At 42.3% G+C, this 13,726-nt stretch overlaps 1 protein-coding gene across 8 annotated transcripts in view; it reads left to right on the top strand.

The window, feature by feature from the left end:
- LOC129780249 (transient receptor potential-gamma protein) overlaps positions 1-13,726 on the top strand; it is a 313,946-nt gene that overhangs the window by 97,971 nt on the left and 202,249 nt on the right. For 7 of the 8 annotated variants that reach the window (XM_055788307.1, XM_055788306.1, XM_055788309.1 and 4 more), the window contains one exon: positions 11,631-11,888. The gene's annotated coding sequence lies outside the window, so the exon portion shown is untranslated. Of the gene's footprint in view, positions 1-6,825; positions 6,945-11,630; positions 11,889-13,726 lie in introns of all 8 variants that reach the window. The other variant, XM_055788304.1, reaches the window with a different exon arrangement.

The raw sequence follows: 13,726 nt of genomic DNA, 5'->3' as shown, positions 1-13,726 counted from the left end.
TTGAGCTGATCGTGCTTCAGGCGTTAATGCAAAGTTGTTCACAGCATATCTCATTGGAACAACACGGATTTATGCCTAAGCGTTCCACGACCACTAACTTGACGTGCTTCACCTCGTTCGTGATACATCAAATTGAGTAGTACGCTATCTACACCGACTTATCCGCAGCGTTTGATAAGATGAATCATCGAATAGTAGCAGCTAAATTTGACAAACTTGGAATGAGTAACCAAATGGTCATCTGGATCCGATCGTATCTTACTGGTCGTAGCATGTCAGTCAAAATTGGAGATCATGTTTCATCACCGTTTCCGGTTTGGTCTGGTGTTCCGCAGGGCAGTCACCTAGGACCATTTTTGTTTCTGCTGTACATGAACGATGTCAACTTCACGATGAAATGTGTGAAACTCTCGTATGCGGATGACCTGAAGTTCTACTACGTGATACAGCAACCGCGAGACGCATTATTCCTGCAACAACTATTGGAAGCTTTTGCCGAATAGTGTCTAAAGAATCGTATGTCGCTTAACGTGTCGAAGTGCTCCGTTATTTCATTCGGGCGTAAACACACACTCTTCTGCTTTGACTACACATTGGCAGGCGTACAACTCAAACGCGAATCAACAATCAAGGACTTGGGGATTCTGATCGACGCTAAAATGAATTTTAAAGATCACGTCACATATGCTGTATCTAAAGCCACTTCGCAATTGGGGTTTCTTTTTCGCTTTGCCAAAAAATTTAAGGACGTTTACTGCCTAAAAGCCTTATATTATTCAATTGTGCGTCCTATCCTGGAATACTCATCTATTGCTTGGTCACCGCACTACCAAAATGGAACACAACGCATTGAATCTGTTCAAAGGAAATTCATTAGGTTTGCACTTCGTCACCTCAGCTGGAGGGATCCTTTGAATTTGCCAAGCTACACAAGCCGATGTAAGCTCATCAACCTGAAACTATTGGACGCGAGACGCAAGGTAACGAAAGCATGCTTCGTTGCAAATCTCTTGCAGGGCAATATCGATTGTCCTACACTGCTCAGTATGCTGCACATTAATACCCGTCGTCGTCATCTACGATCACACTCATTTCTCATCATACCTCATGCTAGAACGAACTATGGCCTACATGAACCAGTGCGGAGTATGTGTCGTGTTTTCAATAAGTGTTACTTTATGTTTGATTTCAATGTGTCTTCTTCTTCTTCTTCTTCTTATATGGCACTAACGTTCCTAGAGGAACTCTGCCGTCTCAACGTAGTATTAATTGCGTCATTTTCATTAGTACTTAGTTGAGATTTCTATGCCAAATAACACGCCTTGAATGCATTCTGAGTGGCAAGCTCTAGAATACGCGTGACCACAGTGCAAGTCAGAGGAAATTTCTTTGAAGAAAAATTTCCCCGACCAGAACGGGAATCGAACCCGAACCCCCGGCATGTTAGGTTTGACGCTAACCACTCGGCCACGGGAGCACATAAATTTCAATGTGTCACAAGAATCGAATAAGCGCAAATTTAGACGATTTTTTTTGTTAGTTTACGGTGTTGTCAGTTTTAAAATTTGTGTTGTTAGTTTAAGTTAGTTTAAGTACTAATGTCATTGGGATGGAAATCATCTGTTGGCAAATACAAAGAAATGAAGAACAAAAAACAAGAAGTGGGTTATATCTATGGTATAACCGCAAGGGTTACGTAGGACTATCGTTGATTTAGAGATCATTTGTTTGAAGTTGAATCTAAATCCATTCTGAATGAATGAATAAATGAATATTTGGGGGACTTCGAAAACGAGAGCGTTACGTTGGAAGCTCTAGGTTTTATGCATCCAATATTGGATACCAAAAACCTTGTTCTGAAGAATAATCTTCTGAAGCCTTCCTGCTAACTGCACTTGATTGACAAATCACAAAACCAAATGTATGTGGTCGCAGTATTATATGGATATAAAACATTAAAATAAACTCGCATGAATGTATTTTTCAATTACCAGGAGAACTGGCAGATTATTTTTCAGCAACGATTAGATCTTTTCGGAATTTTCTCGATGCTGAAGAGCATCCAAACGAAAATACTCCTTCCAGTTTGGCCTGCAAAAAACTTTTCTGAACTCTAATCCATCAAAATTGGAGCCCTGAAAAGGGCCGTTGATTATATGCTAAGCTAATATAGCACGCTCTCCTTGGATTCGACGGGCCAGCTGAATGTCTTTGGGCTTGTTGTGACGCGTTTTGCGTGGATTGCACACAAATTGGTATCTTCGAATAAGTCTCTTGCAGCGTCATAACCGCGGAACTTTGGAAGCGCAAGTCGGTTTCGAAGTCCTGAGCAATTCCACGAACCAAATGCTGCAAAGGTAGCTTGCGGATCAGCAATTCGGTCGACTTCTGATAGCGACGAATTTCACGCAAAATTCCCGGTCGGCCTTTGCTTTCGTTCATTTCTTACTCTACTCTCGCACCGTGAGGACTCGTTTCATCGGGACTAGGCAGACAGCTCGTTAACCTTTCGGTGGTAAGGCACCACGAAAGCAGCTCGGATAAGCGCACCAGCCGCAGGAAGCGCGAATAAGCCACATCGCTATCGACCGAGAACTTTGCGTGAAATTCGTTGCTATCAGAAGTCGACCGAATTGCTGATCCGCAAGCTACCTTTGCAGCATATGGATCGTGGAATTGCTCAGGACTTCAAAACCGACTTGCGCTTCCAAAGTTCCGTGGTTATGACACTGCAGGAGGCCTATTCGAAGATACCAATTTGAGTGCTATCCATGCAAAACGCGTCACATCATGCCCAAGGCCATCTAGCTGGCCCATCGTATCCGAGGAGAGCGTGCTATATTAGCTTAGCATATAATCAACTGTCCTTATTAAGGCTCCAAATTTGATGGTTTAGAGTTCAGAAAAGTTTTTACAGGCCGAGCTGAAAGGAGCATTTAGCGAAAATCGTGGTGTCGATGATAATTCGATACCGATAGGTTGTGCTCCCGTGGCCGAGTGGTTAGCGTCATAACTAACATGCCGGGTGTTCGGGTTCGATTCCCGTTCTGGTCGGGGGAATTTTTCGTCAAAGAAATTTCCTCCGACTTGCACTGTGATCACGCGTATTCTAGAGCTTGCCATTCAGAATGCATTCAAGGCGTGTTATTTGGCATAGAAATCTCAACTAAGTACTAATAAAAAATGACGCAAGTAATACTACACTGAGACGGCGAAGTTCCTCTAGGAACGTTAGAGCCATTGAAGAAGAAGAAGAAGGTGCCAAGGATATGGATTTCATAATGAAGAATATGAAATATATGACATGATGTAGTGAATATATCCCCATATCGAAGAAATCATTTTGATGAAATTGCATTATAAAATTTTTTGTGTACGAATGCCGCAATCGATAGTGTTCTCTGATTTGCGCTGGTTAATTTCCTCGGAGGACTCGATTCCTCCTTTGAGCATCAATAATCTCTTTCTGGCAAAACGAAGTGGTATGAATCACATTTTTCGAAAGATAAAATGAAGATGTTTTCTGCCAATTTCCTTCAACCTCCAAACATCTCTTTCTCCCGTTTGTCGTTATTGCGTTCGCTAATCCTTTCTCACAACACCCATTTCTCGTTTGAGAAATTGTCGAGTAAACATCGTTTGCCAGTGCGCTTAGAGCGGGAATTCCTTGCAATGCAATGAATCACCTCTAATAAATTGCCGAAAGCCGTGGTCTTCCTTTGATCGCACTTGATTGAAAAATCCAAAACGAAATTGAAACAAGTTTTTGGATGAAAAAGGAACAAGTATATGACGCGTAGACATTTTATCTTTCGAATGAAGTGTTTATCATACCATTTCGTTCAGTTGATTAAGAGCTACTAACGCTCAAAATCTCGGTCTCCGGCGTAACGCTTTCATTTTCGAAACTTTGATTTTACACCCCGGTATAGAAATGAAAGACGTAGTCCTACGTCAAAAATTCAGTAAGCAGAAGATATGAAGGCATATCCTTCAATGCAATCTTGAATAAGCGAGCCAAATCGTTGGCAAAGGCTCAAAGGCAAGCGAGTACATAAGTACTCGCAGTTTGCATTTATTTGCAATGCCGATTTCCCCAGACACCTTGGTTTAGAAGTCTGTATTAGGTAAAACATTTCAATCAGAACAAAAATACCCCCCCACCTGCATGAATTTGCAATGCCAATTTCCTCAGACACATTGGTTCTGAAGTCTGTCTTGGGGAAACACATTTCAGTCGGAAAAAATACGCCCGATTTGCATGAATTTGCAATGCCAACATCTCCACGCTCCATGAATTAGAAGTCTGTATTAGGGAAACGCATTTCAGTCGGAACAAAAATACTCCCGACTTGTATGTATTCGCAGTGCCAATTTCCCCCAGGCACCTTGGTTTTGAAGTCTGTGTTAGGGAACACATTTCGGTGATAACAAAAGTCCCCCATCCTTCCGATTTCCCCAAGGCTGCTTGGTTTTGATGGCTGTGTTGGGGAAATCGTAAACATTGAACAGTTAACATTTTATTAACTGCGATAGATGCGTAGAAATATTTACTATCAATTGATGCAAACATCTTTCCGATCCAGTAAGAAATGTTCGATTTATAAGCATTCGGAATCTTTCACTTTTTTCTGCATGTTCTGTGTTTATTTTAACCCCCCCCCATATATCTCGGTTAGACGTAGTCCCACGTCAAAAAATGTTCATATTAAATTGAATAAAAGTATGTTCGTTCATAACAAAGTGCTTTTGTTTTATCAAAAATCGGCACGAGCTATCCGGAAACCCATCATGGAATATCCTGATTTTTATTTTCAGTCTTCCTGATTTTTGAAACTTGTAGTTGGCAACCCTGACTGGATTGTTTAAGGTGTCTAAATGGAAACTCACGATGAAAGGAACGCGAACACAGAACGACGAAGATTTCGTCGAAAAGAAGCACGATTCAAGTGTATAATTGGCATGGGAAGATCGGTTGAAGCCGGAACATCCAAATATAGGTCTTTATCCGTACTCTAAAGCGAACATTCCACACACAGTGAAACACATTCTCATGTGTAAACTTAATTATAAAAGCAACTGATGAATGCCAGTTGGTGCTTGGCTACATCTGGCAATGGTACCATCGCTGTTGAGTGGTCGGTTTCAAACTGGCTGGATACTAGCCAGAATGGACACACCGCACCGAGGCTAGCAATGATCGTCCACACAGCATCGTGGAGGTTTTCAATTACCGCTAATCATATTCATGAACACCAGCCGTTGGCTAAATGGAGATGATATCAGGAGGCGCAGACCGGAACCGGAAGGATTGTGTACAGTTGCATTCTGGGCTCATACGGTGTTGCATTTTCGCAATATGCTACCAAATGTGTGAAAAAACATGGAACCTCGTAAAATTTTGTTTGAACTGTGTAAATCTTGTCTGTATCTGTATATGCGCTCATAGGATTTTCTCGCACTGTAGATGTGTTTCCAATAGGCGTAACGATACTTCACACCAGAAGCTGCCAACGACGTTTCAAGAACCTCGGCCTGTTTATTTACCTGTGCCTCAAGATTACTTTTGGCATTCTTTGAAACTATATGTAGGCAAAACACATAGCACAGATCACCTGTATCGAGCGCGAGCACGTAATCGAGTTATGAATACTTCGCGATGTCATCGTCATCGAAGCAAAACACGAGATAAATAGTGACAAACTTTCATCCCATCTGGTGGGTGAGCACTCGAGAAACGGAAGCTACGGCGACGGCAAACAGTAACTTTTCCATCCACCATCCACCGGATATATATGTAATTAGGGGCACCTAGCCCAGAGTAAATAAAAGACACTTCGTGTGCGATAAAAGCTGTTCACCGTTTGGTTTCGCTCAGACGAAAATTTCTCACGTTTACTGCTGCTGACACTTGCTTCTTCGTCCTGCTTCCCAAAAATCCAAGCCGATGCGAACGGAAGAGGCGGCTAAAGCCGAGATAAATCACCTGACAAATTGGATCTGTTCTCGGTGTGTACACGGTTACAAAATGGAGCCATAACTTCCGGGCGAACACCCAGGTCCAGCCTCGTCCCTCGTTCCCCCACACCGAACATTGGCAAGATCCTAGAATGGAATCGCGGTGGGGAAAACATTTTCTCACGACAAGAGATATCGCTCCTCGTTGGCCCTAATATGTTTCTCCTCGCATACATATCGTTCAGATTCCGACAGTGGTCGTGAACAAGGTAAGCGAATTTAGTCCTCTCTCAAGCTTGCAAGGAATTCCGTTCCGTTCCGTTCCGTTTCGTTCCGTGTGCAACGGTCAACTTTGACTCATCCGGGGGTCTTCATACCCAGCCTGCGACGTGAAGGAATAAAACTTCATGGGTTAGTGCTGGTAGGTGACTGGAATATAGAGTGATTTAATCAAAAGATAGTGAAAAAATTGGCAAACTATAAATTGATGGCGCCTACAAATCTGGAATGTTGTGAACATTCAGTAAAGGCATGAACTGGCACTGAAAGATGCGACGCAGAAGTCGCTTTGTTCGGATAAGACATTTTATGAAGCGTAGAATGTGCCGATGCTTGCTTCCCTTTTTTTCAATCATAGTTTTTGCCCTAGGGACAGTGACCCGATCAAGGACAACATTTCTGCTTTTGACAGCATTATTGACTGGGGCATTAATCGCACGCTACATTTATTTACACTGGTAGGAAACATCCCTCGATTTTAATATTACATTTTTAACAAAGTTGAAACAACAACTAAGTTGAAAATTTAACGCCCTTCTGAAAATAAATACATTAACATGACTTTTTTTCTCCATCCACTAATTTCAGAACATCCACTCCCACACCACTAATTCACCGGAGAATTTCCCGCCGTGAGACATCAGCAGTTCATCAGTATCATCATCTGCTGGAGAGGCAGAAAAGGACGACGAAAAAAACGGCTTCGTGTGCGAAAAAAAACCTTATCCCACACTCCGGAACCTGGAGAGGCAAACTGATGATTAATGATTTTTCATGTCCTTTTTTGTGTGTGTTTGCGAATCGAGCATGGTTCAATTTTATCGACATATGCAAGTGCCTGCGATCATAACCATCAACATCCAATTATAGTTGCGTTTTTGTCGCATAACAGCACTGATGGCAATTATACAGTATTTGATATCATTCCGAGAAGTTATTACGAGCAATCGGTTCTACCGAGCCGTTTGTGCCACTTGATTTTCTAGATTTTTAGCATATTACTGATTGGGGTTTTATACTTTGGCACTCGTGATGGTATCACTAAAGGGCGAACACGAAATTATTGCGACACATTCAACAGGGCATAACTTTTTTACCATTGGGTAAAAATCAACCAAATTTTGCACACTTTCTCATTGATGTGTATTGTCTACATGCTGTCAAACTCGAAGTCGTATTTTTCGATTTAACGAAAATGGAGGTGAACCAACGCGAGTCGAGAGAACAAATTCTTTTCAAACACCTGGAATTTCCTGACCTGTCGCACCGGCAGTTGGGAAAAATGTTGAACATTCACCATTCAACCGTCTCCAGAGTGTTGAAGCGGTTCCAGGAGCGGTTGACGTTGGACCACGGCAAAGGAGCTGGAAGAAAACCGGGACCGGAGAACAAAAAGACGGAGGGAAAGGTGAAGCGGATGATTAAAGCAAATCCCAACGTCTCAAGCCGTGATTTGGCTAGAAAGATCGGCATGTCGCAGAGCTACGTCTAGAATGCAAAAAAGAGAGCTGGACTACATACATACAAGGTACAGAACTTCCCAAACCGCGATGAGCGGCAACAATCGACGGCTAAAACTCAGGCACGGAAGCTCTACGAGAAGATGCTGACAAAATATGGCTGCTGTGTGATGGACGACGAAACATATATAAAAGCCGATTTTAAGCAAATTCCGGGGTTGGAGTTTTTCACCGGCAAGAGCAACTTCGATGTGGAAGATAAATTTTAGAAGAAGAAAATGTCGAAGCTCGCCTCCAAATATCTCGTTTGGCAGGCCATCTGCTCTTGCGGACTGAGGAGTGAGCCTTTCGTGACAAAGGGCACAGTAAATGGAGAGATCTACAAATCTGAGTGCCTCGAGAAGCGCCCTTTGCCGTTCTTGCAGCAGCACGACGAAGCTCCGCTATTTTGGCAACATGCCACTATTCTAAAAGTGTCCTGGGGTGGTATGAGGCCAATTCTGTCCATTTTGTTCCAAAGGACATGAACCCGTCAAACTGTCCGTAGCTGCGCCCAGTACTGGGCAATAATGAAGCGGGAACTTCGGAAGAGCAAGAAGACAGTCAAAGACGAGAAGGACATGTTAAGAAAATGGAAAAAAAACTGATTAAAAGAAAATTGGCATGACATTTTCGGTGTCGCAATAATTTCGTGTTCGCCCTGAAACCAAAAATGAAGTACACAACATCTTTTAGTTCTGTAAAGAGACTGTTTATTTATATAAAGCGCAGGACCCCGGTCCAACACGAACCGTGGTCTGCCTTCAACTTCAAACTATGACTACTTCTGATGAGAGCCTGTCTCTTACAAAATATGTTCTTATATACTAGTTTACAAAATAAACTTAAACTCTACACAAACATTTTCAGCTGGGCGGAGCATCGCATTTGGTGAATTACGTATAAGAGAAAAAGTGAGGATGAGGAAAAGTAGGTCTTCAGGTTTCCGCTTTGCCTAGCGCAAACGTAGCCTCAATGGAATGTAAATACTGCCACAGCCCTTTAGTTCAGTGATAGAAATTCATGAGTATTCCGTCTTTTCGATATACACATTTTGCTCCCGTGTGACACAGATCTAGGTTTGCTCATTGTTTTCGATTCACTAGTACCGATGAATGTAGCAAACGTTTATTCGTAAGCTGTTGGAAATGATGATCATCGGTGGTGGAAATCCTGAGTACACTCGCGAATATATTTGCTCGTGGATCAAACTAAACTCCATACAAAAAATTAGAGGAACAAAGTGCGAAGTCTAAAGTCTAAAGTTTGAAGTTTGAAAATGCTGCAACCGAACCGAATCCGAACACCTGGCATGATAATGTGAGACGCTAACTACTCGGCCATGGGTGCACTTCATATCACCCCATACAGCATGCAAAAATCTAAATGCAATTTAAATACAGCTAGGACTGTGTTTGCAGCTTAGTTATGACCAAAAGACAAAATCGATGAAGAGAAATAACTAAAAAAAAGAAGAACGTATTCGTATAAAAACAGCAAAACAGAGATCGTTTGTACCAATCGACCATTCAGTATCCGTTTTCAAATATTTTTGTGAAACTAACTATCGAACAATTGAAATATTCCAAGCATTATGACTTGAGATATTTCAATTGTTCGTTAGTTAGTTTCACAAAATATATTATTTTCTTCAATGTGTTCAATTGTTATGGAGAGCTCAAATCGATTGATATAAAAATCTCGTAAATTCATCAGGAAATGACTGATCAATAATTGTAAGTACATATGAGGCGTCGCATGTATTGTCGATTTCGACCAATCAGGACCCGAGATTTCCGTTTGGAAAATTGTGAAAAATTTTCAGTTAGTCGATAGTTAGTTTCATGATATCTGTTATTTTCATCAATATAATAAATTTTTATGTAGTACTCAAATCGATTGACGCAAAAATCTAATCAATCCATCATTGAATTAAATTGGAAATTTTCACGTATCGCTTGAATTGCGTTCTATACCCCGTTTCGAATTTTCATTTTATACCCCCAAAATGTTCCTGAAAGACGTAATCCTACGTCAAAATGTCCAAAAATCATGCCTCTCAACTAGAATATCCCGTTAATCGCATTCTGAAATTGTAAAGTTCTGCGAAATTGGATTATCCAGAATTGATGACTGAATTTAGATAAAAATATTGAAACGTTCACCATGGCAATGCATTTTATTGAATTTTCTCAAATGTGTTACGCTTAAGGCGGCTCGCACACCGCAGCAATAAGCAACTAGCAAACTGCAGTACACAATATGCAACAGGAAACATATTTTGTTGTTCTTCGCATACCAGAGCAATAAAAACCCCTGACATTATGCAAACAATCGCCTTAATGTACGAAACTTGTCAAAATATGAGCGATAAGTTGCTATTCAACCGACACGCCGTGTTGCTAGCGACATGTGTTGCTCTGTAAAGGCGACAGCGATATCGTATTGCGTCGGTGTGCGAGATCAACAAAGATTAAATGGAAAAATCCATTGGTGATAATATTGCTTATTGCATGTTGACAGTTGCTAGTTGCTCATTGCTCCGGTGTGCGAGCCGCCTAAGTGTCACACAAGACGGGTCTATGGTACTAGGTGAGGCCGTTTCGTCACTAAGTTGGTTAGGGGAGCGGTATATGAAAACAGCACGGAAGAAAGCAGAAGGGGAATTATTTGCTTGTAGCGTGAAAGAGACAGACTGATCACGAGCGAGCTTCGGCAATAGCGTATTGTGTTTTGTTTACAAACAAACTTCCAAGATGGCTGAAGAGTGGTTTTAGCAAGTTGGCCCACCTTAGTATATACTTCTAGGCGCCTTGGTGTCACATGTCCTAAGCTCAGTAGGGCAGTATATGTAGCAATGGCTGAAGCAAATTTGATTTCCGCTCGTGGGGAAAATGAAAGAAAATTTAATTATACCATCATCGCAATTATGGGGAATCCGCTGTCCGCTTGCAAAGCTTGCTTGGATTCTGTGGCGGATATAGTTAGCCATTGGAGCTTCTGTACGCGAGAGAGAGAGAGAGAGAAAGAGAGAGAGAGAGAGAGAGAGAGAGAGAGAGAGAGAGAGAGAGAGAGAGAGAGAGAGAGCGAGAGAGAGAGAGAGAGCGAGATGTAAAACAAAACAAAATTGCCCGGAGGTCAACAGGGCCGCGATTTATTTTCATTTCCAACAAAAAGAGCCTCAGTGTGCACACTACCAGAAAAATGACTGTGAGAATTCAATTTAAAATTCAGAGGAGAATTAATTCAAACTCCCTAATAAGATTCCACCTGGTGATTAGATCATCTCTCCAAGCGCGCGAATTTGGCCGCGTTTCGTTCCCTCGGGGTTGGAGCAAGGCAAAAGACGTAAATTTTAACGGAGCAAACCAGCGACGGTTTTGCCACCTCCCCCCCCTCTCCTGGGAAGGATGAACCAGATTTTACCTTAATCATTTGTAATGGCTTACTCGCGGATATTGCGCAATCGAAGCGTACGAATATGCGGGGATTTGCTGTGTATGTATGTGTACATCTGAGGTTAGCTAATTCCCTTCCCAGAGGGATGGAAAACATTTTTCACCAAGAGAAATGATGCCGAAAAGGTTTCCATCTGTCTGGCCGTGTGTGTGTGGTTTGTCAAAAAGACAAAAGACAAAAGGCCTACTTGTGTCGTTACATGGTTACGAATTGTGGAGAGCGTTTGTATGTGTGTGTGTGTGTGTGTGTGTGTGTGTGCGGAATTCCATTGAAATGATGCGTTAGGGAATAAAAAATGGTTTGGTTATTTATTGCGATATAACTATATCATCTGAGGGCATTATTTTCTCGTTTACCATTCGTGATTAACTCAAATCGAGAAATATTGAATTAAAGCGTATTAATATATTTCTTATTTCTCTTTTCTCAATTTAGGATTATCCCGTATTCCACTGAGATATTTATGCAAAACGCCGCAAAGGTCCACAGCGGAAGTAGTGTCGCTAGGAGTCACACGGTGGAGACGCTTGGTCGATCACCCGAACCGCTCACTACCGGAAGCCACCGCTGCTGCTGGGCCATAGTGACACGTGCTTGAGATCACGAGAGCTAACCCAAAAAGGGAGCCCACTGGAGGCGTTACGGCGTCAGTCACGGTCCATAGGGGCGGCTCGCCGTGGGCGGAAAGTCAAGGTGAGTATGTGGCTAAACCAAGCGGTAAACGGGTCTCAGTAGGCTCCCAACAATGAATCCATCGCACTGTTCTTTTGAATTCTCTAAGGACATATGTTCAAGCCACCGCGTCGTTCGGTGTAATTCAATTGTCCCATCACCGTATGCACTTTTCCTTCCTTTCTAAGCCCTGGAACCACAGTGCACTCGGCAGAGAGCATCTCTTAAACGGAAGCACACTCAATGTTTTGAATCGGAGATATTGCTGTGTTTCACACGAAAGAATGAGGAGGGGGACCCTGGAGGCGCCCTCCTTCCAGCATAGCAGACCGCTGTTGTTACGAGTGCGAGTAATGGTAGCGTCAGAGTTGTTCATTTTTACTTCCCATCGTCTGTATGCTCGGCACTACCGGAAAAAGGGAAGCCTCCAGCATTGAAAGGTTTGCGGGAAATGTCAATTGCAGCACGTACGATGGTTCACGTTGGGTTGTGGTGATTACATAGGGTGAATCAGGTTATTATCACGCGATTAGTTACAACACTGGCTGTTGTTTCGACATACACTGCTGTTCGGGTATGTTTGTATCTAGCAGATTAAGACAGTAACCAACTTTAGCACCGAACAAGAAAATTGATGGTAATCAATAACTTGACCCTAAAGGGACGTTATCATTCTGATCATCTGAGTGGAGCACTAAGCACACTACAATATTTTCCATACGGTGCATATCTACCCAACTGCTTACCTACTTTTTCGAACACTTTGTTTTCGGCACTATCGAGAGTAGTCACATTGTTGGCATTGCCACCATTGTTGTTACATTAAACTATATAAGCCCCAGTCGAAGTGTGGCTTCGACAGCTTGCCATGCTATTGAGCGGAGGAATCTTTTACGACAGTTGGTTCCATTCTTACGCAAGTAAAAGTTTTCCTCTCGTTACGGCCTCGGGGTAAAGTTTAATTATACGAGGCGCACGTATGGTTTGCCTGCTGCCATATTTGATGATTGTTCGTAGTAAAATAGTAAGAATTGGGAACAAAATTGCACCTTAAACTAAGGAAGTGCTTAACCTTTCACTTGACTTGCCATATCTGTTTGTAAGCTCAGCACGCTTTGCATGTTAGATTGAGTTGTATAGTAATGTTTATACTTTCAATTATATAAAAAAGTTATGACATTATATTATTGTAAGATAAAAAAAAGTTTTTAACTTCGATCGGTAGATGATCATTGGGAGTAACTCGTCGAGATATTTAATAACTATCAGAGTGATTGGAATAATTCAGAAGTAAAGAAAATGTAATCGGAGGGGTTCCCGGAATAAATCGCCACAGAAAACGACTGCAACAGAAACCACCGCTTATAAAATGTGTAGTAGGCTATAAATATTGTGGCGCGGTATTGTATTTCAAAACAAGAATTAACCGGGCAAACGTATCGCCCCAGGCAAACGTAACGCCCCGGGCAGACGTATACCGTCCGACGCTCGCTAGAGCTCGGTCGGACATTGCTAAAGGATCGTATCCTATGTTTCAAACTAACCGGGCAATCAGTGGATCCCAGGTTTGCGTGCGAGACACCGCCGCTTCCGACGGCGGGTCGGCGGTGGACTCGGATTGCGTCATCTTGGCGGCATGGGCCGCCTCGATTCCTTATCCTCGCCAAATGGGGACTTCGTCCCCATTACATTGTCCTCAGAATAAATTTCGAAAAACGAGAACAAGAGAATAAATTTATAATAGAAATGTGAGGCACATGATGTTTTTCCCGCGCCAAATATTTCTAGCCTACTACACTTTTTCTAAGCGGTTGTTTCTGTTGCAGTTGTTTACTGTGGCGATTTATTCCGGTCACCAA

Source organism: Toxorhynchites rutilus, chromosome 3 (genome assembly GCF_029784135.1).
Source record: "Toxorhynchites rutilus septentrionalis strain SRP chromosome 3, ASM2978413v1, whole genome shotgun sequence".
In the NCBI taxonomy this organism is placed as follows: Eukaryota; Metazoa; Arthropoda; class Insecta; order Diptera; family Culicidae; genus Toxorhynchites; species Toxorhynchites rutilus.
This window is presented reverse-complemented; position numbering and strand designations above follow the sequence as displayed.